The sequence below is a fragment of the Stegostoma tigrinum genome, chromosome 2, assembly GCF_030684315.1.
Source record: "Stegostoma tigrinum isolate sSteTig4 chromosome 2, sSteTig4.hap1, whole genome shotgun sequence".
Classification (NCBI taxonomy): Eukaryota; Metazoa; Chordata; class Chondrichthyes; order Orectolobiformes; family Stegostomatidae; genus Stegostoma; species Stegostoma tigrinum.
Window position 1 is genome coordinate 150,220,516 of NC_081355.1, and position 26,106 is coordinate 150,246,621.

The 26,106-nt window shown below is 41.0% G+C and overlaps 1 protein-coding gene across 3 annotated transcripts in view; it reads right to left on the minus strand.

Moving 5' to 3' along the window:
* The window catches only part of gjc2 (gap junction protein gamma 2), a 191,929-nt gene that overhangs the window by 90,677 nt on the left and 75,146 nt on the right, over positions 1 to 26,106 (minus strand). Inside the window, exon 1 of one of the 3 annotated variants that reach the window (XM_048563404.2) lies at positions 22,264 to 22,442. The exons of the other annotated variants lie outside the window; for them this stretch is intronic. The gene's annotated coding sequence lies outside the window, so the exon portion shown is untranslated. Of the gene's footprint in view, positions 1 to 22,263; positions 22,443 to 26,106 lie in introns of those variants that run through there. 3 annotated transcript variants of the gene reach the window in all.

Below are 26,106 nucleotides of genomic sequence, written 5' to 3' on the forward strand. Positions count from 1 at the left end.
TATACATACATTGAATAGATGTGTTGGGAGGTCATGTTGCAGCTGTGTAGGACATTGGTTAGGCCACTTTTGAAATACTGTGTTCATTTCTGGTCTTGCTACAGAAGGATGTTGTGAATCGTTGACAGGGTGAATAACCAAGGTCTTTTCTCCAGGGTAGCACAGTCCAAAACCAGACAGCATAGGTTTAAGGTGAGAGGGAAACAATACTAAAGGGATCTAAGGGGCACCTTTTTCACTCAGAGGGTGATGCATGTACGAAATGAGCTGCCAGAGGAAGTGGTGGAAGCTGTACAATTATAACATTTAAAAAGGCATCTAGATAGGTATACGACTAGGAAGGGTTTAAGAGGGATATGGACCAAATACTGGCAAATGGAATGAGATTCATTTAGGATACATAGTCGGCATGGACAAATTGGACCGAAGGATCAATTTCCACGTACAGCTCTATGGCTCTATTACTCTACGTGGGAACAGGTCTAAATCTAGAGAATTCACTTTGAAAGGTAAGGTACTCCTTTAGACCAGGTCCCCAGACACTTGTGGGATAAAAATGCCCTTTGATGTAGGTAAAACACTCCTTGGGAGAGGCAAGGTAACACATTTGGAATTGCTAAAGGCAGACATGCTTGTCAGTAAAATGTACATAAACTCATTGAGACTATCAAGCTATCAAAGAACTGTCAAAGCTATCAAGCCCATAAGACACTTAAACAAATATTTTAGTTTTTGAACATAAATTTTTTTGAAGAGTGAAAAATCCTTCCTTTCTGTTTCGATCTGTCTGTTGACATTAGCCAGAGGATTTCCATTTCTGGATCATTGCAGCATGGCTGATTTCATAAGAATCTACTATCACAGGAAGATGCCTTCCATTTCACAGTCTGATTGACAAATGCAAAGTGATTTTGGACACTGATACAGGAACTTTAAATTCCAGTGCTTACTGTTCTTTTAAAAATTATTCACTTTTGGGATCTGAGTATCCTTGGACAGGTCAGCATTTGTCAGCATCTAATTGCTTTTGAGAAGGTGATGGTGAGCTGCCTTCCTGAACCAATTCAACCCATGTACTGTAGGTACGCCTACAATATCATTAGTGAGGGTATTCCAGGATTTTGACCCAACATCACTGAAGGAATTTGACACTTAATAAAAATGTAGGAATTTAAATACTGTATTAGTTTTATGACAGACAGTGTTTTTTCTCAATAAAGTGGTCTGAAATATATTTATTTTACTTCACAAAACTTGACTTTTCACTTATTTATGTAGGGGTCCTGAGGTCTGTGCATGCCTTATACCAAGAGAGTTGACATAGTAGGTGAAAGACAAAGTGAGAATTGGGCACGTGGTTTGACACTAAGTTGGCCACAGACACTATGAATGAGGGATGATGAATGAGGGAGAAATTTAGCAGGTCTGATACCACCTGTATAGAAAAAGAAAAGAATCATTATACCCGAAATGATAACTATTCTTTCTCTCCACAGATGCTGCCAAACCTACTGAGTTTCACCAGCAATTTCTGATTTTGTTTCTGACTTCCAGCATCTTTGAATTGCAGTTCTTTGAATCCACCCAGGATCACAGGTGATGTACAACACTCCTCAGGCAGCTGTTCTCACCACATTATGAGATCCATATTCAGTGCCATGCATTGTCATATACACAGTTTATTTCTGTTGCCATCAGTGCGAGCTCACGCTGGCTCACAACTGCCCTGCCCTCAGTTCCAATTTATCTTCCAGCTCATTCAATATTCTAAACAAGAAACTTTTTCTTTTCCTTACAGGCAAAAACATCCTAAAGAAGGGTCAATGGTCCCAAAATGTTCAGGCTGCTTTCTCTCCAAAGATGATGCCAGACCTGCAGAGTTTCTCCAGCAATTTCTGCTTTTGTTCTTGTTAATGAATGAGAGACAAGAGTTGGCACAGTGGATATGAAAGGCCATGGGGCTAGAAGTCATAGGGTGTTACTGTGGGCATAAGGACCTATGGGGGTCATCTTGGGGCATATGCTGGCATTGGGATATGAGGCGGTATTGTTGTGAGTCAAGGTTGTAGGATGGCATTGGAGCTATGGGGGATGAGGGTTGGGAGAAATTTGTGATTCAATTTATTTTAAATTAACATTCCTCATTGGCCAGGCTCAGAGAAAAGCCTTGCCCACAGTCCAAATCCTCAGCTTTTGCTCTTGTTCTGGTGTCGCTTAGTCTACCTCAGAGGTAACCCCGTCACTCTGGAATAAAAATCTGACCTTTCAGGCCAGCATTTTCTACTGTTGTTTGCAATGCTGGGAAATGTCCTGTTACTGTACTTCTGATCCAGGAGTGAAAATCACCAGGTGTGATGATCACCAACAATCTGTCCTGGTCCATCCATGGTGGCATGACAGTCAGGGAAGCACAACAATATCTCTACTTCCTCAGGAGGCTAAGGAAATTCAGCATGTCCACAAGAACTCTTACCAATTTTTACAGATTCACCATAGGAAATATCCTATCTGGAGGCATCACAGCACGATATGGGAACTGCTCTTCCCAAGGGTCATGAACACAGCCCAGTCTATCATGCAAACCAGCCTTCCATCCATTGATTCTATCTATACTTCCCATTGCCTCAGGAAAGCAACCAACATAATCAAAGGCCCCTCCCACCTTGGTCACACTCTCTTCCAGCCTCTTCTGTTAGGCAGAAGATGTAGAAGTTTGAATACACATATGAACAGATTCAAGAACAGCTTCTTCAAATGTTAATTCTGATCTCTCTCTCTCTGCAGCTGAAATACAGTATTTTGTACTCTGTTCTGCCACCTTGATGCACTTTGTATGGTGCAAACTGCCTGTGTAATGTGCAAAACACTTTTCACTATGTACCAGTACATTTGACAACAATAAATAAAACTCAAATTTCAAACACCTAAAATGTGCCAGTGTTCTGTGTGGAAATAGGCCCTTCGGCCTCACGAGTACACACCAAGCATCAGATATCCCCCATCCCTCAGACCCATCCCCCATAACCTACCTAATCTACACATCTCTTAATACCAAGGGCAATTTAGAACGGTCAATCCACCTTGGCTGCACATCTGTGGACTCTGGGAGGAAACCAGAGAACCTGGAGAAAACCCACAGATATGGACAGAACATGCAAACTCAGCACACACAATCACGTGATGGTAGAATCAAACTTCCCTGACTGTCATGTCAACATGGATGGACCAGGACAGATTGTTGTGATCATCACACCTGGTGATTTTCACTCCTGGATCAGAACTACAGTAACAGGACATTTCCCAGCATTGCAAACATTGAGACAGCAGTGCTAACTACTGAGCCACTGTGCTGTTTGGTCATTAGTAAAATGAGATCAACTATTAACCCCACCACACCCAGCACCTTCCCCTGCAACCGCAGGAAGGGCTACACTTGCCCTCACACCTCCTCCCTCACCCCTGATGACTTTCCATATTAAGCAGAGGTTCACCTGCACATCTGCCAATGTGGTATACTGTATCCATTGTACCCGGTGTGGCTTCCTCTACATTGGAGAAACCAAGCGGAGGCTTGGTGACTGCTTTGCAGAACACCTCCGCTCAGTTCGCAATAAACAACTGCGCCTCCCAGTCGCAAACCATTTCCACTCCCCCTCCCATTCTTTAGATGACATGTCCATCATGGGCCTCCTGCAGTGCCACAATGATGCCACCCGAAGGTTGCAAGAACAGCAACTCATATTCCGCTTGGGAACTCTGCAGCACAATGGTATCAATGTGGACTTCACCAGCTTCAAAATCTCCCCTTCCCCCACTGCATCCCAAAACCACCCCAGTTCGTCCCCTCCCCCCACTGCATCACACAACCAGCCCAGCTCTTCCCCTCCCCCCACTGCATCCCAAAACCAGCTCAGCCTGTCTCTGCCTCCTTAACCTGTTCTTCCTCTCACCCATCCCTTCCTCCCACCCCAAGCCACACCTCCATTTCCTACCTACTGACCTCATCCCACCTCCTTGACCTGTCCGTCTTCCCTGGACTGACCTATCCCCTCCCTACCTCCCCACCTATACTCTCCTCTCCACCTATCTTCTTTTCTCTCCATCTTCGGTCCGCCTTCCCCTCTCTCCCTATTTATTTCAGAACGCTCTTCCCATCCCCCTCTCTGATGAAGGGTCTAGGCGTGAAACGTCAGCTTTTGCGCTCCTGAGATGCTGCTTGGCCTGCTGTGTTCATTCAGCTTCACACTTCATTATCTTGGATTCTCCAGCATCTGCTGTTCCCATTATCTCTATTAATGAGTCTTAACAAGTAGAGGCACTGTCTTCAAAAGATGTAGCTTGCTGCATTACACCAATAGGTGCTTGTTACATTGACTAGTTAGGTATCATGACTAAGATTATAAGCAGCAAGGAATGACAGTTCGACTCCACTGTGATCTTGAGCTCGATTCCTCTTTGCCCCAGTCAAGACTGTATATCATCATCAGAAGTTGTGCAGCATGATACAGTCTCTAATATCAACCCTTTAGGGCCTTTGTCTCATGCAACACCATTTGAAAAAATAGATTAATACTTTGCACATAGGATCCAATTTTTACCTCTTTCAGAAGCTGACAGCCCCTGCTGTGCATTTCTAGAATTATATGATTTATTTTCAATCATCTACTTTTTGTTGCCTTTTTGACATAGCTGAATGTTATAATATGAAGTGTGCAGATTAAAGTACAGGAGTAACTTTTTGGCAAATTATATCAAAAATCTATGATTCATCGGGGTTTATAAGACCATATGACCTGTGTTAGCTCTCTGAAACTGCAAAAACTTAGTTAATTTCTTTGCTCATTTAACATGTTTTTTCCCAAATATTCATCCATCATCCTATGAAGTGCTATTTACGGCTTCTGCTTCGGCTATTTAAAGCATTAGATGAGACAATGAAGTCTAGGTGGAATTTGGGCCCAGTCCACGTGCCTAAAGAAAAACGTAGAAATAAATTGAGAAAGAAAACGTTGCATTTATATAGCTCAATGCACAACCTCACAGACTTTCAAAGTACTTTTGAAAAGTATTTCACTGGCTATAACACAGTCACTGTTGCAGAAAATGCAGCAATCAATTTGTACACAATAAACGACCAGAAACTATGAAAGAAATCATGTGCTTTATAAAAAAATGTTGCTTGAAGAATATATATTGATCACATCACCGAGAGAACTGTCCTGTTCCTCTTCAAATAGTGCAAGTGAGCAATAGGACCTTTGGCTTGTAAAGAATAAGAACACTGACTCAGCTGAAGCAAATGTCAACCTCCTGTTCTAAGCCATTCTTCTCTAGAATGTCAAATCTTACCTCCATCAACTTTGTTTTCCATCTATCACAACACTGTTGGTGTCCTTCCACCTAAAAGGATTGCAGCGGTGCACAAAGGAAGCTCACCATCTTCTCCAGGGTAATTAGAGTCATAGAGTAATACAGCACAGAAACAGACCCTTTGGTCCAATTCACCCACGCCAACCAGGTTTGCCAAACTAAACTATTCCCACTTACTTGCATTAGGCCCATATCACTCTAAACGTTTCCTTCCATATACCTGTCTAAACAGCTTTTAAATGTTCTAACTGTAGCTGCATCTACAACATCCTCTGACAGTTCATTCCACAAATGAACCACCCTCTGAGTGAAAAAGCTGCTGCTCAGATTTAAAGGGGACCTTTCTCTTCTCATCTTAAAATTATGCCCTCTAGTTTTGAACACCCCTACTCTAGGGAAAAAAAATCTGTTATTCACCTTATCTATGCCCCTCATGATCTTATGAAGCTCCATAAGGTCACGCCTCAACCATCTATGCTCCAGTGAGAAAAGTCCAAGCCTATCCAGCCTTTCCTTATAACTCAAACCCTCCAGTTCTGGTAACATAGTTGTAAACCTTTTCTGCACACTTGCCAATTCAATAACATTCTTGATGGCCAATAAACATTGACCTAAACAAATAATAGAAAATGTAGACCATTCAGCCCATCAAGCCTGCTTCACCATTCAAGATGATCATGGTTACTCCTTAATCTCAATGCCATACTCTGCCCAGACCTCTTAATGCCTTTAGTATATAGATATCTCCTTCTTCCTCAAACATATTCAGTGACTTAACCTTCACAGTTTTACAGGGTACAGAATTCCACAGGTTCACCACCCTGAGCGAAGAAATTTCTCCTCATCTCAGTCCTAAATGGCCTAACCCTTGTTCTAGACACATTCACCTCCGTCTCCCAAAGGAGGAAAAGTTTGTCCCTGCATTTTGTCTGTCCAATTTCTATCCAATCTCATTTCATACAGAAAACTTGCCATCCAAGGAATCTCTCTAGTAAACCTTCACTGAACTCTATCTATGGCAAGCATATCCTTTCCTACAGGGGACCACAACTATACATTGCACTTCAGGTGTCATCTCACCAAGGCTTTGTATAGGTGCAGTAGGCATCCTCGTTCCTGTATTCAAATTGTCATGTAATAAAGGCCGTTTTTCTTCCTAACTATTTGCTGATGCAGCCAGTGACACCAATATCTCACAACCACTTTTTAAAAACACAAGTTTGTCTTTACTTAACAGAAACAGAATCATTTAAAATTTATAGCATAGCACACAGTTATTCAGCGTTTTGTGTGCCAGTGGTAATATCATGTCAATTCTCCTTACTATCTTCTCTGTTGCAAGAATTTTCTAAACTTTTCTAATTTCTTCTCAGAACTGAATCCTTCATCTATGGAAGCATTCTGGGTATATTTATGCTGCATTCTATCTCAGCTTTCATACTTTTCCTGAAGTGTGGTGACCAGAAACATCTACACTATTCCAGCAGTGACCTAACCACCAGCACCTTTTATTCTATAATCTATTCCCCCAATTCTGCTATTCCACTTTCTCCATTCACATTCTTCCCTATATTGCTCAATCTTCCTGATATACTGCAACATGACCCGTAGTCTAGGGTTTTATATGTTAACAATACAAATAATAGCCAACAGTTCAGTCTTCAATCTGTATAGATGTGAATTTTCAAACAGTATACAATAAAAAAGTATTAATTTTACAACATTTTAAAAATCTTGCTTCACAAGGGTTTCACAAACTCAGATTGTCACGTACAGTTTCTTCCAAGGATTGACTTGCTGTATTTTACTAATCTATTTCCAATATTGCACTACAAGGAAAAACTAACATCAACTTAACATAAATCATGGATAAGCTTCCCCTTAATAAATTAAAATGCACCTAAATAGACATAGGCGAATTATAGGAAGCCGGAATGAATTGTCTGGTTAAATTTAATCTAACCATGTGTCTAAACAGAGGAAGCACAGAGGATGTTGCATACTTGAACGATAAAATACTGCATAAGAAGCTTGTTGACTGAAACAAAATACAATACACTAGACTGAATATGGTGGGATGGATAAGAAACAAGGAAAAAAAGGCAGCCAAATACTAAACAGCTTTTGATTTCCCAGAAATCAGTATTTGAACCATTACTCTTCCCAATGTATGGAGCTGGCTATTGGGAAGAACAGTTTTGACATATGTAGAACACAGGAGGAAAAAAGATCATTAACACTACGGAACTTCAGAAAATCATACAGGTTAGTAAATTGGGAAGACAGATATCAGATAAAATTTAGCACAGAGAAATATGACAGTCATTAAATGGTAAAACTTTAAAGGAGTAGGGTAACAGACATACTTAGAAGCTCAAAAACATAAATCTTATAACAATACAGAAAAAATGGTAAAAATGTGGCGAAATGGCGTCTGGGATCACTGATTTTATAAATGTCAAAGCCGCTGTTTAATGTTATATAAATCACTGACTGAGCTGCAGTTAAAATATTTAGTCCTGCATGGAGTAGCATAGGATGGAAGGTAAGGCGATGAAAGAGTGTAGGTTTCCTAAGAATAAATCAGTAACAACAGGCTTTAGTTATTAAGTGTCATTTTGAAAACAAGTATTCAGGTCATTAGAAGATAAATATTAAGAGCAATTCTCAAAGAAATATTCAATATTTGAGAAGGTAGATCAGGAAAAATGCCATTTCTTAAGTCCTTGAATAATACCCAAAGAATTATCAGTTTGAGATGATCAGCAAGAGAACCAGTTTTCTCTCAGACAGAAGAACATGGGCTGCCCTGCTAAAAACAAGTGAAAACATAATGAATAGTTTTTAAAAAGTTGGATAAATGTATTTTTTTTAAATGAAATGGGTAAGGAATAAAGCTGAATGCATTTCATTTTCATAATTCTGTTGTTAGATTGAAGATTGTTATAGAAAAGGACAAGAATGGGCCTGAAGTCAAATTTCTAAACTTGGGGAAGATCGATTTTAATAAGGTAGGATTTGGCCAGAGTGGTTTGGAGAAGATACTTTTAGATAAGTCTATGTTGGTGCAGTTGGACGTATTCATGAAGGAAATAGAGAGAGTACAGAGCCAATAAAGATTAAGGGTGGGACCAACAAATCCAGTGAACTCTAGATATCAAGGAATACACAAGATTCGATAGAGAGAAAAAGGGAGATTTATGGCAGGTACCAAGGGTTCAAAACAACAAAGTCCTAGTGGAGTACAGTATGTGGAAGGGGAAATGTAAACTTAGCAAAGAAATTAGAAGAGAAAAAAAGGAGCATGAATGAATACTGGCCGGTAAAATAAATTAAATACCAAGTTATTTTGTAAGTCCATGCAGGATGAAAGGATGAATAGGGAAAGAGTAGGGACTATTAAAGGACCATAGTGGTAATTTGTGCGTGGAGCCAGAGGATATGGTGTTCTAAATTAATATGTGTGCCAGTGTTCACTGAGACAGACATTTTTAATAATTCATTTGTGGGGCGAGGGAATCATTGGCTGGTCTGCATTTAATGCTAGTTCCTAGTGGTCTTTCTTATTAGGAATAAGACGAGTTGCCTTCTTGAACTGCTGCAGGTATTTCTGGGTACAAGCAATCAATATAGACAGAGTCAAGGTTCTCAATGGTTTGGCAGGCTTAAAAAGTAGACAGGTCTCCGGTGCCAGGTGAAATGCATCCAAGGCTGTCGAGTGAGGCAAGGAAGGAAATAGCAGGGATGCTAGTGATAATTTTTGATTCCTCTCTGGTCACAGGAGGGGTGTCGGAGGACTGGAGAATATTGTTATTCAAGAAATAAGTATAGGCTAAATCAAGAAATTACAGGCTAGCCAGCCTCACCAACACCTCAGTGGTGGGAGTATTATTGGAAATAATTCTGAGGGACAGAATTATTCTGAACTTAGACAGGCAGGGATTAATCAAGAACAGTCAGCATGTTTTTGTTAATGGGAGGTTATAACTGAATTTTTCGAAGAGGTGACCAGATATGTAGCTGAGGGCAATACTTTTGATGTAGTCTTCTTGGATGGCAGAAGAGCTTTGATATGGTCCCATGTGGGCGACTGATAGCAAAGACAAGAGCCCAAGGAAATTCGGCAAACTGGATCCAGAATTGGCTGAGTAGCAGAAAGTACATGATGATGGATAAAGAGTGCTTTTGTGACTGGAAGTTTGTGTCCAGCAAGGTACCCCTTTAAACTTGAATGTAAGAGTGTTGCTCAAAAAATGGATAGATGACCCTAAAATTAATGGGTGCTAAACAGTGAGCAAGCTAGCCTGAGATTACAGAGGATAAAGACACACTGGTCAGATGGGCTGATTAGTAGCAAATGGAATTCAATCTGGATGAGTGTGAGGTGATGTACTTGGGGAGGGCAAACAAGGTAATACATGACGAATGGTAGGATCCTGGGAAGCATCAAGGGTCAGAGGGACTTTGGTGTTCAACGTCCAAGTCCCTTAAGGTAGCAGGACAGGTAGATAAAGAGGTTAAGGCAGCATATGGGATACTTGCCATTGTTAGCAGAGGCATAGAGTTTAAGATTGGGGAGGTTATACTGGAACTGTACAAAACATTGATTAGGCAATAGTTAGAATTTAATGTGCAGTTCTGAAATCCACACTATAGGAAGGATGCAAATGCACTGGAGAAGATGCAAAGGAGAATTACCAGGATGTTGCAGGACTGGAGAGTTTCCATTACCAAAAGAAATTGGATAGATTGGGGTTGTTTTCCTTGGAGCAGAGTAAATGCGACAGTCAAGGCGGCATAATAATGCACCTTCTTCCTCAGGCAGCTCAGGAAATTTGGCATGTCCATAAGGCCCCTCACCAACTTCCACAGGTACACCATTAAAAGCATACTGTCCAGGTTCATAGCAGGCTGGTGCGACAACTGCTCTGTCCAGGACCATAAGTAAGTACAGAAGGTTGTGTGCACAGCCCAGACCATCACAGAAGTCAGCCTTCCATTCATGGACTCCATTTACATGGTTCGCCGCAGAAAGGCAGCCTACATCATCGAAGACCCATTACGCCCTGGTAATGACCTCCTACAACCTCTTCCGTCAGGAAGATGATACCAAAGCCTGACACATGCACAAGCAGATTTAGGAACAGCTTCTTTCCAGCTGTTATCAGACTGTTGAATGGACTCTAGCTTCAAATAATGTAAACTGCAATGTAACCTGTATGCCTCCAAGTCTTTTTGATCTCTACATCTTTTGCTTGCTGTGATCTGCCTGCACCACTCGTAAACAAAACATTTCATTGTATTTCAGTATATGTGACAATAAAATCAAATGTTAACTGTTTCTTGCCTGATGAGTTTCTTCAGCACTTTCTGTTTTTACGTCAGGATCTCCGGCATCTGCATTACTTTGCAGGAGTAAATTACTGCAGATGGTGGAATCTGCACGGAAAACAAAAATTGCTGGAAATCACAGGTCAGGCAGCATCCGTGAAGAGAGAATAACCTAACACTAATTCTAGATAACTCTTTGTCATTAAGCTGAAACTGTATATGTTACCAAATATATGCACCTATAAATGAAACCTTTAAAAGTGAAATACCTTAAAAAAGAGAAGAAATACAAGTATTTGAAATACGTCGAGACTGCACTTACCAAATCAAATTTTAATTGACCAGGCTCCATCTGCTGGCAGAAGCTGGTCAATGGAGGCAGTGCCACTTGCATCAAACAAGTTCTGTCATCAAGTGGAACACACAACTTCAGTGCAACTTGAGAGAGAGAAGTAGACACTACAGATTTTAAAAGGTAGCAAGGGGTGGAGAGGAGCTGGGTTTAGGGGGAGAGGTGTGACAAAGAACTAACAGAAATGGCAGGAACTGGAGAAGGAACAGCAAGAATTAGAAACTGACATCAGGCACGTCGTGAAACAGGAAGCATGTTTTAAACAACATTTAAGTGAAATTCAACATTAATTAACTGTATTATCACTATTTCATTAATAGTATTAAAGATAAACAGTATTAATGGAGTCAACTTTAAACAGGGACTTCTTGACATTTCAAAATTGAACCTGCCTTCACACTCTTAGACAAAACAACACAGACCCTAACCATTAGCTGCATGGAACTGATATTCTTGGCTTTACTTTTCTTTTTCCTACTAATAATTTTAAATTTATTCACTCTTGTTCACAACCCTTTCACAAGTGCTAGAAATAAAACAGGCACTTGATCAATACTGCACACAATTAAGGTGCCGTCAAAAAAAAGTCCGTTTTTGCTCAGATTGGACATTGTTTGCCAAAAGCAGTGCACAGTGTGAACCTGTGGCAAACTCAAGTCAGTCACTCATCAGCAAAATCACATACTAAGACCAATACCGCCAAAAAGGTACCACATGTGTACCAATACAAAAAAAAGGGTCAGAGAAGGTAGCTATGACATTGAACATACTTTTGGGCTCCATTTTGACTTTACAGCAACCAGCCTTATGTGGCAGTGACCACTGGGGGCTCAGATGCAGATGCTCCCATAGACATAGGGACATCTGTCAGTCATAGTAGAAAATATGTTTAACACATTTCATGACTGCTGTATTCTCTGCTAACCAGACCACACAAAAACAGTAACAGCCATTGAAAGTTTTACACTTTTAAAACACCCATTTCATTCAGACACCAGAATGAATGTTATATTCTACTTCATATGTGGAGAATGTGGCATGCTCAAGTCTCCACACAGTCGAACATCTGCAAGCAACTGTAGATTCCTACAAACAGTAACAACAGTCTCCTATTGTATGCTGACGAGTTAATTGATGTTAACTACAAATAAGGTGCAAGTAGACCCAGTCACTCATCAACATCACAAATGCAATTTCATATCTGAAAGCAGGCAGAGAGGAACTTCTGCACCTACTTGCCCTTGATATTATGGAGAAGGCTAGATGTGAGCCTATCCTTGGACTTCACCTATACAGGTCATCAAGAGACCCAACAGTGAGAACGAATTTAGAATCTGTGTTGATACACTGTCATCAGACCAAATCAAGATACAAAATATTTAATGACAATCATACAGAAGGTGGTGAATGGTGCTAAACATTGCTAACCTTGACCTCAAATGCAGGCTAACATCAAATCGAGCTTAATAAAAACCAAAAGAACTGCAGATGCTGTAAATCAGCAACACAAACAAAGTTGCTGGAAAAGCTCAGCAGGTCTGGCAGCATCTGTGAAGGAGAGAACAGATTTCACAGTAATTCTCCTCCCATGAGACTATTTTTCACAAAAGACTCAACTTGGGAATCAAGTGAGCAGCTGCTTTCAGTCAGCAAATCAACAATGAACATATTGGTGGCACAGCACCGGGGACACGTGTGTGTGTGTGTGTGTGTGTGTGTGTGTGTGTGTGTGTGTGTGTGTGTGTGTGTGTGTGTGTGTGTGTGTGTGTGTGTGTGTGTGTGTGTGCGCGCGCGCTAGGTGTATGGGCAATGCTAAATTGCCCATAGCATTCCACATGTGTAGCTGAGGTGGGTTTTGGTGGAATGGGTCTGGGTGGGATGCACTGAGGTTCGGTGTGGACTTGTTGGGCCGAAGGGCCTGTTTCCACACTGTAGGGATTCTAATTCTTTAAAAAAAATCATTGAGCTGGGAGGTAGTTCGCTCTAGAGTTCCCAAAAATCAGTTTTTCCCAACTTACATTAATGACTTGAGCATTGAATATACCAATTTGAAAATGTGCGCAATACCAAACTTCAAAGAGTTGCAACCTGTGAGGCTGACAGTGAAGAATCTCAAAAGGAATTTGACAAGGAACGTCACCTTTAACAAAAACAAAGGGCAGAATTTTTTTTGTGGCTAAGCATGGAGCCAGCCATAAAAGCAGTGTGGCTTCTGCTCAAAACCAGGTTGCACTTTCCCACCTAATGTTCTTCTCAGCTCATTACACATGCATGCACATGCAGAACACCAAATTTTAGGGGCAAGTAATTCTTAAGTCCACCAAGACCCACTGGGCTAAAACATCCATGCTTAAAAAGGTACCAAAAAAAGCACTTCACCCTCTGAAGGAACATAAAATCAACCGACTGCTCATCACTCCCACCCACCCACAGACACATAGAAGACCAGGCCCTAATCAGAATAATTCTGTGGCAATAAAAAATCTCCTGAAAGCTGTGCAGGAGAGACAGGAAACACTTAGCACTATGGATAGCTACAAGCAACCAGCCAAACTGAAAAGGGGAGTCTGGACTGAATGGCTGTGGCGGTCAACATCCAAGGATAGCCCATGAGAACTTGGCTCCTGTGCCATAAAATGATGAATGATCTTCTATGCTCTGCTGGGATAACACCACTGTCCACTCAATATTTCATGCTTATGTGAGCTGAAAACAGAATTGTAAGGTTGTAAGAGGAATATTACACAGAAGGATGGTTGTGAGGCATCGCTATCACATTCAGAATATGAAATTAATGTCTGTTAATTCATTGCAGCTACCAGTAAAGGACTACTGACACCACACTGATACTGTCTCTCACACATTTGCTAACATTCATACTTAAAACCTAAAATGAGCTACATGTATCATTAGTTCACAGAGCTTTCATCATGACTATGGGAATGTAGAAAGCTGTTAGCTCTTCACAACGTCTTGCAAAGAGCAAGGGCATTGAAAAAGAGGCCAGAGGCCTTATGGGCCTGCACCCTAAACTGAACTAGAAAACATGCACAACAGGTTCAAGAATAACTTCCTCCCTGCTGTTATTAGACTGCTGAATGAACCTCTCTAACTTCAAATAATGTTGATCTTGCTTTTACGCACCTTTGTGTAGCTGTAACTTTGTTTGCCTTGCTGTGTCTAAGCACGCTTTGATCTATATGTCCTTGACTGCTATGATCCGCCCATACGGCTTACAACAAAAAAACTTTTCACTGTACTTGTGACTACAATAAATCAAACCAAATTCTTTAAATAATTTTAAAGTTTCCTGAGTTACTGCAGGGTCTTTAATCCATGTGAGTATTTGTTGTAATGTGGCTGTGGGCTTGTGTGCTCCCATGATTCATAGTGATCACAGGAGTCTTGTTGTCGGTTCTGATATGTTCTTGATTTTGGCCAGTGTGGGCCAGTGTGTTAAGACCATAAGACAGAGGAGTGGAAGTAAGGCCATTCGGCCCATCAAGTCCGCTCCGCCATTTAAATCATGGCTGATGGGCATTTCAACTCCACTTCCCTGCACTCTCCCCGTAGCCCTTGATTCCTTCTGAGATCAAGAATTTGTCGATCTCTGCCTTGAAGGCATCCAACGTTCCGGCCTCCACTGCACTCCGTGGCAATGAATTCCACAAGCCCACCACACACTGGTTGAAAAAAAGTCGACTCATTTCCGTTTTAAATTTACTCCCTCTAATTTTAAGGCTGTGCCCACGGGTCCTAGTCTCCCTGCCTAACGGAAACAGCTTCCTCGCGCCACCCCTTCTAAGCCATACATTATCTTCTAAGTTTCTATTAGATCTCCCCTCAACCTTCTAAACTCGAATGAGTACAATCTCAGGATCCTTAGCCATTCATCATAGTTAACCCTACCATTCCAGGGATCATATGCGTGAATCTCCACTGGAGACGCTCCAGGGCTAGTATGTCCTTCCTCAGGTGTGGGGCCCAAAATTGGACACAGTATTCTAAATGGGGCCTAACTAGAGCTTTATAAAGTCTCAGAAGCACAATGCTGCTTTTATATTCCAATCCTCTTGAGGTAAATGACAACATTACATTCGCTTTCTTAATCACGGACTCTGCCTGCATCCTGTGTCTTCTTGGTGTTGTCTATTTAGTAGATACCTGGGGAGGAAGTTGAGGGGATATCTATTCATTGCGAAGATTTTGTATAGGTGCTCTTCCTCTTTCCTGCCTAGTTCCGGCATGTTGCAGTGAGTTGTGGTCTGTTCAAGTAGTGTCCTAACACAGCTTTGTTTGCAGACGTTGGGGTGGTTTCTGTGGAAGTTGAGGATTTGGTCAGTGTGAGTTGCTTTCCTATACACCAAGGTTTAGAACTCCCCGTTGGTCATACGTTCAGCTCTGATGTCCAGAAAGGGCAGCTGATTTTTGTTTTCTTCTTGTCTCATGAATTTGATCTCAACAGATACGTTGTTGATGAGATGGCAGGTGTGTTCTAGTTTGGTGCGTTTAATGATGACAAACATGTTGTCCACATACCAGATCCACAGTTTCAGTTGAGTGAGGGGGATGGTAGTGCATTCTAGGCTTTGCATGACTGCCTCTGCATTGAGTCCTGAGATGGGCGACGCCATGGGTGTGCCATTGATCTGTTTGTTTACTTGATCATTAAAGATGAAGTGTGTGATGAGGCACAAGTCTAGTAGTTTGAGTATGTTGTCATTGTTGATGGAACTGCTGGTCTGTGTTACTGCTTCCTCTAGTTATTGTTTCTTTGGCTAGTGGGATGATAACCCGTGTGAATAATGCTGTGATGTCAAGGGATGCCATAATCCCGTCACACTAGTCGACGGATCACTCCATTCCGTTCGCTCAACCCAAGAATTCCTCAATACTATCAAGAACGTAAAAATCAGTGACAATGAGATTGCTTCATTGGAGGCCTCACAAATGATGTTACCTAGCATATTGACGAAATGGTTGAACAAAAACAAGCCAGCTCCGTGAGCAAGTCAATAACCTCATGCTAAATGATTCTATTTTGGAATTTCTTCTCTGTTCCTGGATCAAAATCCTGGAATTCCCTCCCTAACAATACTGAGTGTATCTACATGACACGAACTGTAGTGGTCCAAGAAGGCAGGTCATTACCATCTTCTCAACAGCAATTAGGAGTGACATTAAATACTAACACTCTGTTCCATCCTCTTCTCATAAATGAAGGAAGGGAAAAGAAAACTAATATTAAAACAGATCTTCTAATTACTTTTAAAAATGATTTAAACAGCTGCTTGAAAAAGATATTAACGATGACAGGGAGCAAAATTGGGATTTCACCAGCGGAGAAAAACAGACTTGATGGGCCTAATAACCTGTTGCTCTGTTATAAAAAAATTTGTTGTGTAAAAGCAAGCAGCACAGAGGCCTACTTTAGAACGATGAGGTATCAAACTGTAACTCACATTCCTGATGCTTACACTTTACAGTATTTACAGCTACTAGTCATAACAGTCTGCGAGTTTCAGCAGTAAGCTGTCATTGAGAATAATCAACTTTTAAATAATCTTTCAAGTTGTGTGGTTCACAGAAACCAAAGGTCCAGCCTTTATGCAGTAGATACATATTTTTCGGGTGCACAATTTACCAGTTGTGAATCAGAGTCATATAATATGGAAACAGGCACTTCGGCCCAAGTCCACGTCAACGAGGCTTCCGAAGCCGAACTAGTCCCATTTGCCTGCCTTTAGCTCACATCGCTCTAAACCTTTCCTACTTCTGTACCTTCCAAATGTCTTTTAAATGTTGCAGTTGTACCTGATCTCTACTACTTCCTCTGGCAGCTTATTCCATATATGCACCACCCTCAATATGAAAAAAGTTGCCTCTTTTTAAATCTTTCCCCTCTCACTTTAAACCTATGGCCTCTAGTCTTGGACTCTCTTACCCCAGGAAAAGATCTTAGCTATGCCCCTCATGTTTTTATAAACCTCTTTAAAGTCACCCCTCAGCTTCCCACACTCCAGGGAAAGAAATCCCAGCCATCCAGCCTCTCCTTATAACTCAAAACTTCCAATTCCAATAAACATTCTTGTTAATCTTCTTCACACCCTTTCCAGTTGAATAACATCCTTCCTGCAGAAGGGCGGCCAGATCAGAAATGAAGAAATTCTTCTTTATCTTTGTCCTCACTGGCCCGCGCCTTTCTCGGAGCTTATGCAGTCTACTCCATGACTTAACCACAAGTCAAGCTCTCTACATTTACCCCATCGACGAATGTTGTGTTATTTTCCAAGATGACCACTCCTGGTACTTTATGATATTTGCCACCACTACCAGTACGTGGTGCTGGGGAAGTGTTGTTTGAGATAATTATCTGATATCAATCTTTCTTGTAGCTTACTCATTGGACTAGGAGTAGAATGTGCACAACAGAGTATCTACACAAGAGAACTGTTCTTACATAACAAGCTGGCTTATTACAAGATAACAGTAAATACAACTGCATCAGTTCAGGCATAATTATAAGGACCTTAGGGAACTTGTATAGATACTCTGCTCCCTCCAATAACTAGAATAGAACTCCTCATGTCCACCTACAGTTTATGTGTAACATCAGTAGAATGGGAGAAGCCAATGTAGGATTCAGTGTAACAAACATAATCCCCTGCAGAACCATCATCTTATGCAACAAATTCTATTTCACAACTGCCTGTAATTTGGATTTATTTTTTCCTGAATTCTGATCGGCAAGTGATTAGGATCATTGAATCCGTACAGCGTGGAAACAGGGCCTTCAGCCTAAATAGCCCACACCAACCCTCAGAGCATCCCACTCAGACCCATATTCTTATAATCCACCCAATCTATACATCCCTGAACACTATGGACTATTTAGCATAGTCAATCCACCTAGCCTACACATCTTTGGACTGTAGGCTGTGGGAGGAAATCGGAGCACCTGGAGTAAACCCAAACAGACATCGTGAAAACAGTGAAAACTCCACACAGGCAGTTGCCCAAGGGTGGAATTGAACCCGGGTTCCTGGTAATGTGAGGCAGTAGTGCTAACCACTGAACCACCATGCCACCATATTGTGATGTGTTACTTGGAAGTAAAGCCAATGAATAGATTGCAGACATATTTAAAAGCAAGAGGTGTAAGACTATCTGAGCATACTCCTTTGATCATATCTTGTGGGAAATTGGTCATCAGGTGTCAAAACAAGGTAAATATATGCATAATGAAGCACAGGATTCATTACCATTATTAACTTTAACAAATTAATTAGAAAACATACCTGTATTTAAAGATATAATCATTCCTAAATATATAATCCATTGTTCTGAACCTGTGGAGATCTGTTGCCCCAGGAAGACAGAACAGAAGAACGAACAATGTATGTCCCTGACCTACTAAATTTACTATTCCCACAACTGTATCCAATAAACAGCTGGGGGGAAAAAAGCTACTTGACTTGGTCCTCACCAATTTGCCTGACACAGATGATTTATTGACACTTGTACACCACAATGAACAACACAGTAAAATACAGCGAAAAGCTTTAACTACTGTCACAATCTGGTACCATTTTGAATAATTTAAGAATAAAAAAGTTTGAGCTAAAACAGAGAGTTCATCTTTATTCCGCCGACTCCATGAGTCCTGAGCCAGCTAACTAACAACACCTGCACCAGACCCACGAGAGTTGCCACTCTTCAGGCACCACCTCTTCATCGCTTGGCCCAACTTGCCGACAGGAGACCGATGTCAGGTCCCATGCTGGACCCACACACACCTCGCAACCAGGAGTTCTGGCTCTGCTGTCGCTACCATGCCAATAACTAGGAGTCCTCAGTTCCAGGGCCAGCACAAGCAGGAGTTCTGCTGCCAGCTTTCTGATAACCAAGAGATCTGGCTCCGGCCCAGCACAACCAGGAGCTGCCACCACTGCTTCGCTGATAATGAACATTCACGACACAGTCCTTGTGGAGGCTAAATCCTGGCTTCACATTGAAAATACTCTCTACTGTGGAACATGACACGGTCATCATAAAAATTTAGGATAGACTTCAAATAGGTCTAACAACTCAAGACTGGGTATTTGAGTGGACAATGGGCCATCAGCAACAGCGAAATTACACTCTAACACAATCTGTAATCTCTAAAACAAGCATACCACCCACTCTACCATTTGGCCAGAGGATCAACCTTAGTTTGACGAAGATTGCGGGAGAGCATGCTAGGAGCAGCACCAGACATTTGTAAAAATGAAATCAATCTGGTGAAGTTATAACATAGGGACATTTGCTGCCTGTACTGTTTGATATGCAAGCGATAGGACTGAGGTCAGGAGAAACTTCTTCACCCAAAGGGTTGTGAATCTGTGGAATTCGCTGCCCAGTGAAGCAGTTGAAGCTACGTTGTTGAATGTTTTTAACGCAAGGCTAGATAAATGTTTGAACAGTAAAGGAATTAAAGTTTATGGTGAGTGGATGAGTAAGTGGAGCCAAGTCTCAAAAAGATCAGCCATGATCTTATTAAATGGCAGGGCAGGTTCGAGGGGCCAGATGGCCTACCTGCTCCTAGTTCTTATGCTCTTATGTCCTTAAGTGACAGATATAGCTAAGTAATTCCACAACCAATGGATCAGATCTACGTTCTGCATTCTGGCCACATGCAGTCACAAAACGGTTGAGGAGAATTAAACAACTCACTGGAGGAGGCAGCTCCATGAATTCATCTTAAGTAATAAGAGATTTGATCAGCACAAAAAGTAAGGCTGAAGTATTTGCAAGCCCAACTATCAGTCTATTCTCAAACATCAGCGAGGTGATGGAGGGAGTCATCAACAGTGATTTCAGGCAGCTCTTGCTTAGAAATAACCTTCTCAATAAACCTCAGTTTGGGTTCTGCCAGGGTCGAGTTCATTTCTAAAAAGAAAAAAATTTAACTATCACCCCCTGACAGTGACATTCATACATTATCATCAAAAGTAAAAGCTATGGCTCCTGGTTGCAGAGCAAGTGTGGGTCCAGCACAAGAACATGAAAGTTGGAAAAGAATGCTAAAGTACAACATTTTACCTCTTAAGTTAAAGAATTCAGAAACATGAGCGAACAGATGATTGATACGTTGACTGTATTCAAGATGTGGACAAATAGGAGAACGTCTATCCAGTGTGTATAGACGTTAGTTTTTTTCTCCTTTATTCACTCAGGGGGTGAGGGTGTCACTGGCTAGGCTAGCATTTACTGCCCATCCCTAATTGCCCTGAGGGCAGTTAAGAGTAAACCATATTGCTGTTTGTCTGGAATCACATGGGCCAGACCAGGTAAGGATGGCAGTTCAAGGACATTAGTGAACCAGATGGGTTTTTCCAACAATCGGCAATCGACTCTTGGTCATCATGAGACTCTTAATGCCAGATATTCATTGAATTCAACTTCTTCCATCTGCCATGGCAAGATTGGAACAGAGATCCCCAGAACATTACGTGGGTCTCTAAATTAACAGTCCAGCAATAATGCCACTAAGATATCACCTCCCCAGTTAGTGTTTATGGGGAAGTGTCTGAAATGGCTCGAGAAAATAAGAAATTCACACATAACAAAGAGAAAGATGCAATATTACCATCATATACAGCAAAAATTGGAGGGAAATATTGATGGAAAATGTGGGAGGGGAAATGAAGGAGGAAATGGATGAAAGGTATAATTGATCAAATGGATTTGACTTCAGGAATGTGCAAGGGCAACACAGGACAGGTAGAGGTGGAGGTGAGTGGAAGTCAACAGTCAATGAACAAGCAAACAATATTTTAGGAGCTCCTCCACCATGCACAGCAGTGGTTCAAGAATAACCACACTGCTTTCTTTGCACAGTATTGATATTCAATAAATGCCAACCAATGGTCCCATATCCTGAGAAGATTAGCAACATTGGAGTTTGAAATGCAGACACATTCATGTAATTACCTTGCACAAAATTGTAATTTTATCTTAGGAAGTATGTCCCATTAATATCATTTCTATGAAATGGTATCAAATAATTCTGACAGTTGTAGGAATGCTTGGCGAAAGAAGAAATTTAGTATCACAAGACCCATTAAAATAATTCTTATTTCTCAATTATTAATTTCTTAATGCAATGGTTTCTGTTAATTTTCAAAAAAGCAAGAATTGTAGAATTAGTATTTTACTCAAATGTGAGTAAAATACTAATTCTACAATTCTTGCTTTTTTGAAACTTTTCATTGAAAAATTGAAATTTTGAACAAGAAATATCTGAGAAATAACTGCCCCATGAATTTAGTAACAGCAGCACATTATTCTTAACAATCACTTCATCTAGCATCCTAAATTCCACCTGAATATTTGCAGGACAAATACTTTTAGTTTTGTTATTTGCATTTTATTATCATGAGCAAAAATGAAGTAATATTTCTTTTGCTACTTACATTGTATGCATGTTCATTCCTACACATACGAAAACAAATTTTATGAACTTTTGAGGAGTTGCCAGGACACATTTTCTACAGAATTCCTTCCAAGTTGGTAAGTAATGGAGGTTTTAGTGCACTCTCATGATATTACAATTTTATTAATGATGGAATTTGTCAATGACAAGCTGAAAGCCAAGCGTAAGATTGTTGATGCTGACCTTGCATCACCTACGGGATGTGCCTTCAGTTATGTTTGCCCTTTACTGGCATTAGTAACATACATATAGTGCAAAGTCCTTGTTTTAACTTTGTTTTCCTGTTTTCACAATTCTTTTCTCCCTAACCAAAGCTCACATTTTGATTGTTCATCCACAGAAGTCATCAAGCAGTATTCTGTATAAGCAGATGAATATGTAGGTATCAAACTCTGCCTTTCTGCTACCTCACCGTGATGACATTGCAAATACAGCTTCCTACTTGCATGTACAATTTCCTATTTGACTGAGGCCAAAATGCTGTCTCTGCTGCAATGATTGGTGCAAGTATGAAAGCAGTTCAGGTATATTTGAATATTTCCTGGAGTTTTAGAGTCCTGGCTAAAAGATTTTGTACATGTAAATCACCACAACCCAAATTATACTGAACTTTTCAAATATAAACATCTGGTTCCAAATCTGCCGGAATTAGGGCAAGTAAATTAAACAGCACATGCAAATGATCTCAAACATAAAACAACAGTTGCTACAACATTTTGCTTTTCAGCCATACTTAAGGTTTCATGCAGTTGTGTCTCCCACATTGTTCCACTTGCACATTGGCGAAAATTCTTCCATCCGAAAAGGAGATTCAGTCCAGATTCCATCAGCATTTCATTTTTATCATCTCTGGCTTAACATCAGCAGCACTCTCACAGTCAAATTTAGTGTTCATCTCAAAGAGATTTTTAATCCAAAGAGACTTTTTAATCCAAAGTAATATTGTCTCTTACATTGAAAACAAAACAGTATTCTTCCCTAAACTTGCCTTTTCGAGCAATGAAAGCTACCAAATTTGAAAATAATTTAAATAAAACAGAATTACTGTCTCCTTGCAAGCAGTATTTCCATGAGCTCAACTGGTAGGAAGCTGATGTGTATATTCACAGATGTGAATAATTCAGCAACATCTGCACACATCTGCAATGTCCATGCTCTCCTGGAATGTCATGTGAACGATTGGAAAATATTTCTGACTACGAAAGAACTAGAACACTGCCTACAATTTGACTTCAAAGAAAGAATCTGCCACATCAGCAGTTTGCACATTCTGCTTCTCCTCCTCAGTGTTCTTACAACCTCCTCAAGCATAAAGAGCATACAGTCCAAGCAAGACACAGATGGCTTATTTACGTTGAGTAGGGGGAAGTATGTGCTGTTTTTAAACTAAAACACACACACACACACACACACACACACACACACACACACACACTAAAAACAATGCAAGGATTTGTTGATGACAACAAGGCTGCCAACCTAATCTGGCAACTAAGTGAAATCAGACTTTTTTTTGGGAGAACTATTAAATAATTCAAGTGCAACTTTTTTCGCCGTTGCAATTTTTTTCCCAGTTCTCTCTCTCTCTCTTCCTTTCCTGAAGGTGCTGATTCTCAATGGGCGAGACTCCACCAGTGCTATAAGCTATCCGGTACCACGCCCGGGTGACCACTCATCATGTGGGATGAGTGTGTTTACAGGCCATTCAACCAGTGAATTTAGTTCAGCCATGCCCAAGTGTGTTCACACCAAATGTCCACACACATCCAATTTCCAGCTAGGGAGCATACACAACAATTAGCAACAGGAAGGCTGGCTGATTTTTCTAACACTTCACTGCCAAAATTTTCTCCTCTTTGTTTACATAAGAGACTCTTGCTATGCAGTCTGTACTGATAACACAATTTACTGTTGTGTATTTTCCAAATCTGCATGTTCATTGTAAATGTCAATCTGTTAACTATTCATCTGCTGAGTTGACAGAAATAAAACTTCAAAGTTCAGTTCTTTAGGTCCAAACAGTGCCTATACTGACATTTCAAAACTATAGATTCCTCTGTCCTAATATTCTTCATATCTGCTATTTTCTGTTCTTCTGACAGCAAGGTGGAATACAGAAAGGTTGTTCTTGGGGAAAAAAAGTACAAATTTTCTTACTGTATCACTTTGTTAATGCAATATTTGAAGGTGGTCAACTCTCATTTAGTTAATCTGGTACTTGTGTACAAATCAGTGCAAATTCATATCAGCATGACTGCAGGTTTCATGATGAAAATGAACATAACTTCATGATAAGATGGTTAAAGATGCCCCCTGAGATCAAAGAATTACAGAAGTGTTATGGCACAGAAGGAAGCCATTTGGCTCATTGTTCCTGCACAGACTTGAGTGAGCATTGTTACCACATGCTAATCTCTTGCTTTTTCTCTTCTCATTTCCTTGCTCATTATTTTTATCCAAACATGCATATGTTGCCCTCTTGAACGCATCATTTGAACCTACCTCACACACTTCCAGTCAGTGCATTCCATATCCTGACTACTTACTGAGTAAACAAAATGGCTTTCCTCACATCATCCTTGCATCTTTTGCAGATCACTTTAAAATAATAATGTTAGACATAATAGTGTTGAATGCAATGTTCCCAACATTGTGAATTATCTTTTTCACTTGGAAAAGATGAGACTGTACTCAGAGTTTATGAAGGATGAGATCATCCTAAATTGTTACATGCATAACTGCCCCGGCCAAATAGCCTTCCTGCTTTCTCTTTGGGTCTTGGAGATAATGTTCATTATTTTATATTCAGCTTTAGAGAATAATGTTCTCTGTTTCATATTATACCAATGCATCAAAATAGATTATCTTAAACTGTATTCTGCTTATGGGACTCTGCTGTGTCTACACTGACTGTCTACTTTCCCCACATTACAACAGGATTACACTTCAAAAGTATTGCAGTGATTGTGAAGTGTTTTAAGATCTCCTGAAGTCATGAAAAGTTCCTTCTTTTGTATAATATACCCTAACATGTCTACATTAGGTATCTATGGCAACGCTCTTACTTCTTATTTCAATGAGTGTGATTTTCAAACACCACTCTAGAACTTCAGTCTTGCACAGTGGCACAGTTTTGTGAAATGCTGCTTTTTCAGACGTTAAAGGGAGGCTCTTCGTCACCATTTGTGCAATATAAAAAAATTCAATACCATTTTGCAAGAACTGGAAGGTCACCCGGTATCTTGGCCAACATCTAACTCTCCACAGGCCACCAGAGATTTACCTAATTTCTGTTTGTACAACCCAATTATGTGCAAATAGAAATTGCATGACACACATGGCCATAAGACCACACTCGCCAAACTTCAAAAGTAAATTTATTCACTGTGAAATTCTTCGGCCTGTCCTCAGATAAAGACATCATTTGAATGAAAGATTACTTTCCTTACACGGGAAGAATCCGGTTTAAGTCCAAAAATGACAGCACAATGCCATCAGCTCACAATATCATAACGGACAAGATCTGTCCGTCAAACCTACTTGCTGGGTAAAAGGTAGCCTAGCACTATTCAAGATTATAAAGTGTGAAGCTGGATGAACACAGCAGGCCAAGCAGCATCTCAGCAGCACAAAAGCTGACTTTTCGGGCCTAGACCCTTCATCACAGAGAGGGGTATGGGGAGGGGGAACTGGAATAAATAGGGAGAGAGGGGGGAGGTGGACCGAAGATGGAGAGAAAAGAAGATAGGTAGAGAGGACAGTATAGGTGAGGAGGTAGGGAGGGGATAGGTCACAGTCCAGGGAAGACAGACAGGTCAAGGAGGCGGGAAGAGGTGGTAGGTAGGAAATGCGGCTTGAGGTGGGAGGAAGGGATGGGTGACAGGAAGAACAGGTTAGGGAAGCAGAGACAGGCTGGGCTGGTTTTGGGAGGCAGTGGGGGGAGGGGAAGAACTGGGCTGGTTTTGGGATGCAGTGGGGGAAGGAGGGATTTTGAAGCTTGTGATGTCCACATTGATACCATAGGGCTGCAGAGTTCGCAAGCGGAATATGAGTTGCTGTTCTTGCAACCTTCGGATGGCATCATTGTGGCACTGCAGGAGGCCCATGACGGACATGTCGTCTGAGGAATGGGAGGGGGAGTTAAAATGGTTCACGACTGGGAGGTGCAGTTGTTTGTTGCGAACCGATCGGACGTGTTCTGCAAAGCGGTCCCCAAGCCTCTGCTTGGTTTCCCCAATGTAGAGGAAAGCCACACCGGGTGCAATGGATACAATATACCACATTAGCAGATGTGCAGGTGAACATCTGCTTGATGTGGAAGGTCATCTTGGGGCCTGGGGGCTGGGGGGTGGGGGGGAATATTCAATGCCAACCTCCTCCTATTTACCGCCTTCATGTGTGGGTTGCATCAAGCTGTGCATAAATCCTCGTTACGCAAAAACCACGTGTCACTTTCTACTAAGGTTCCAACTGTGCCTGGTGTCACAAAGCATGGAATTGGTCTCATTGCCACAGAATGCTCCAAATAACTGGACCATTCCATATCACTTGCCCTTCGTGGAGAAATTTGCAGCGA